This window comes from Trichogramma pretiosum, unplaced genomic scaffold, assembly GCF_000599845.2.
Source record: "Trichogramma pretiosum strain Unisexual culture from Peru unplaced genomic scaffold, Tpre_2.0 scaffold252, whole genome shotgun sequence".
Classification (NCBI taxonomy): Eukaryota; Metazoa; Arthropoda; class Insecta; order Hymenoptera; family Trichogrammatidae; genus Trichogramma; species Trichogramma pretiosum.
Window position 1 is genome coordinate 2,817 of NW_019640918.1, and position 4,279 is coordinate 7,095.

At 36.4% G+C, this 4,279-nt stretch overlaps 1 pseudogene; it reads left to right on the plus strand.

The window, feature by feature from the left end:
- The first annotated feature begins 1,770 nt into the window (after positions 1–1,770).
- On the plus strand, positions 1,771–2,703 carry LOC106651004 (annotated as a pseudogene).
- The last annotated feature ends 1,576 nt before the right edge of the window (positions 2,704–4,279 follow it).

Sequence of the window (4,279 nt, forward strand, 5' to 3'; positions counted from 1 at the left end):
CGTTCCATATTACTAACTTTATTTTATTTGCCATCGCTAAGCTTGTTGATAACAAGAGTGAGTAGGTTTAACATCGAGTCGATTCTGGACATGAGCTGCATTATCATGTTTTCGATTTTATCAGTATTTTTTGTTTCTTCTTTTGCCTGATCGAGAGGGAAACTATCGCTAAGGGCTGCTTTAGTTGTCGTCGAGGCGACTCGAGCGTATGTTGTATTGGTGCTCACTGCGTTACTTTGTGTGACTTTCAATACTTGCGAGGAGGGTTGTGCAACCTCCGGTTCGGCTTGGTCTCTAGTTGTCTTTGCATCTCTTCGGTGATACATCTTTTTTAAAAGCTCCTTTCGAGTTGGACAGCCCTTGTAGCTGGCAGGGTGGTTGCCATCGCAATTTGCGCACCTGACTTCCTTGACCTTAGTTTTGTAGCTACAGTCCTGCGAGAGATGATTTCCGGCACACTTTACACACGCCGGGGGCCTGAAACAATAATTTTTTGTGTGCCAAAACTTTTGGCATTTAGTACATTGTGGAATGTCTTTGTGCTTGCGGGGAGCTTCGAAGTACACAACTGAGTGCTGCAGGCGTTTTAAATTGTAGATTTCTTTGTTGTTACTCGCAGCTTTCAGATCTACGAAGAACAGCGGCAGTGGTTTCTTAGTTTTGTATTGCAAGACGTTGGAGATACGAGTGACGGTGTGACCATGCGTCTCGATTTCCTTCCTGATGTCGTCCACATTAGTCGACTGGTGGATATTTTTTAAAACTACTCTGTAGGGCTTTTCCTCCTTTAGTTGGTAAGTGTAGAAAATCGCTTTGTTTTCTTTAAGAAGAGTCACGATTGGTACGTACGCTTCGGACGTCGTAGGCTGGATTTTTACTTTATTTTCGGGCAAAGTTTTGAGAGTGAAATTTTCAATGTTAGAATTTTTGAGGGCCACGAGCAATGGATTTATGTTCCCAACATCGCTGATGAAAATTGGTGGAGGTTTAGGTGTTTTAGCTTTCAAGCTCTTACTGGTTTCCTCAGTCTGGCCGATTATTTTGACGTCCGTTGAGCTTCCCTCGGTGACTTCGGGAAGGCCATCGAATCTGTTTTTTGTTTCGATCGCCGATAACCAATTTTTAATATGAGCTCGCTCTCCGGAGAATTTGTTCTTTTTATTTGAAAGCCTAGCCTCAGGGCTGTCACGCGCTCTTTTATTATGAGGTGTGACAGTCGTGAAGACGGCTGCCATCTTGGCGGGAGTTTGTGCTATACGTTCGATGAGATTCAAGATCGCGTGAGTAAACAAACAGACACGACCGTCTCGTCTCGAGGTACGATGACTACTGAACTCAAAATTAATTATAAATATTATTATTCATCAGCTATGAAAAAAATGAAATGAAAAGTATTTACTCAAGTATTTTCATGCAAACTAGTATTCTCATTCTAATGAATAAACTCATAATTAGTATCGTAATTTGTAATATGTAATTGGCTTCAAGTACAAAAAGAAACTTTAGTACTTACGTTTCAAATATATAAACATTGAAAACGATTCTAAAAATAACCATTATGAGTTTTTTTAAGTCTATTGATAATATTCATAAAAACTATGATAAAATTTTCATAAATAATTCTGAATTGAATGATAAGTGGATGAGAGCACGCTAGTTAGCTATAGTACATGAAAAAAAACCGTAATTCTATGACTTTAGTTGCCCGAATCATGTTCTAAAATAAAATCAATAATAATAATAGTAATAAGTATAATACTTTGTCAAATCATGGCTATTGTTCATTTTTGTGTAATAATTGTAAAAAGACTTTCCTAGCTTTACTGTTGATGAAATCAAATTGTAAGTTTGCAATGTATTGTTTAATAATAAAAATTTGTACATTATTATTATGAACTACTGATAATTTTGTGTTGAACTATATAAAAAAATAATGCACTTATGATTTTTTTAATTTTGTGTTTTAAGTTGCAATATATTGCCGACGTATTGCAAACCAATTTTCATTTTTATTTGCCAATATAGTTGCAATATATCAGCGAATGATTCGCCCATATATTGCAAATATAAATCGCCAATATATTGCACATATATCGCCAATCGAAACGATTTTCACGCGGGATACCGGAGTGGTACAACGACGACATCTACGCAAAACTCCGAAGGACGAAAAAGACAAAATTCCACTTCGAGACCTTGTCTTACAATTCAGATCTGAAACGATTAAACGGCGGAACCTTTGTGCGACGAAAGTTGGAAAACATAAGAAAATCCCTCGACGAGTCCAATCGAAGGAAAATTTATCTGTACAGCTGGCACGATAAAAATTTCCACGCTTCCGCTCTAGCTCACGATTTGGATTTAGCCGAGTTGCCCGATTACGGCTCGGCCATAGTAATCGAAAAGTACAGCGACGATTTGAAAAAGCATTACGTCAAGGTAAATTGTAATGAAAAATTCTAAGTCTCTGAATTGTAATATTTCTGATTTTATACTTTAGTTTTCGATGTGGTCCGGATTTTCTAAGAAATTGAGAACTCTGAAATTAAATAATTGCGAAGAGATGTTCCTCTCGACGAGTACACGAAGCTCATCGATCCTGTTTTACCTTCCGACGAACAAATGATGTGTTTGTTCCAGAATTTAGATCCCAGAGATATTCGAAGAATTCTCACAACGGGTACGTCAGCTAAAGCTTTGTAGGATTTGTAATAAAAATAAAGAAATAATTTTTAAAAAATTTAAAGATAGAATTTATTCATTGAATCAATTTATAAGTAGCACAATACTTCTAAAAGTTGTCGAATTTTAGTCGAGTTACGAAGACGACGGCTGCGAAAAGCGCAGCCACGTTGGCATCAGTGTGTTGGTGCCGTTGGCAGCGGCTAACAGCTCTTGGAGAGCGCCTGCAGGTCGAGCAGCCTGGCCGACATGGCCGTCATGCCTGTCGCGGCAGGCTGCGAGGGAATCGTGTAAGCGTTACCAGTCGGACTATGGTATTCCGTACCATAACAAGAGCCACTCAAACTTCAGTTAGTGTAGTTTTCAAAACTAAGATACTCTAACATGGGCTTCCTGCGTACAAAGTTAGGTGAAAGTTGCATACGGAAGTTAACGGGAAAACGTATTCTCACAAATATCGCCGTTATGTATGATCACCTCAGTTTTGTCCGGAAAAAAGGCAATGATCTCATGATATGCCGTTGTCTTGTCGAACTGCCCGAGAATTATTGAGAGAACCTAACCACTTGACCTTAAAATACTCAAAAACATGCGGGTATTGTCGACCTAACGGGTCATAAAGCCACTCAAACGTCAATTAGTGTAGTTTTCCAAACTAACCCAGACGGCAAAATGTATGAAATATGTATTAATAATGTATTCAGCAAATGTTTAAGAGTACATTAAGTGTTTCGAAAGTATACATTATGTATACATTAAGTGCTCATTTTTTAAACAGTTTATGACAGCAATTATGAATGTTTAAACGATACATAATGTGTACATTATGAATACAAAATGAAAGCAAATTTATGGACTCAAAATGTTTAAATTATGTTTACACAATGAGTACTTTATATGTAAAAAATGTATAAATTATGAATACCAATTTGAAGAGATAATATAGGAAAGAAACAATAGGGTCGATAAAAGAAAAAACGTATTATGTATGAATTTGCAACAGTAAATTCATAATTTAATTTTATTAATTAACATACACACAATAAAAGCTTTTAATAAAGTTTTTTTTAAATAATACAATTAAAAAGTATAATGCTTTGTTAAAACAACAATTCCTAAAGTAAATTAATCATATTAAAAACCAAAGAACTGTAGTTCTGAACGAATCTTAAGTTACCAAACATTTTTTATTTCAATATTTTTTTTCTCACGTAATATGTGAGCAAATTCGAATAATTTGGCCACTTGTTAAAATAGTAGTTTAGTCAGTCGCCGAGAAGGGTAGAATGTAGGAATTTAAATAAATGATCTCTTGCGTCAATCGTACAGTTAAAAACAATGAACGTCTTTATTAGTAATTATAGTTAAAATTAAACGAATAAAAACAAAGACTACAATCCGACTCGCTCGTTACGCAGTACGAGGCTGTCGCCGTCGCGACCGATCGACGGACAATAACAATCGTGTCGCGCGCGAACTTATATATACGTAAATTTACGCGCGAAACTCTCGTTGACGGTTACAATTCTCAAACTAAACGTACAATTATGAAATATATCTAACACGGCCATCCTATTAAAGATCGTCCCCGATCTAC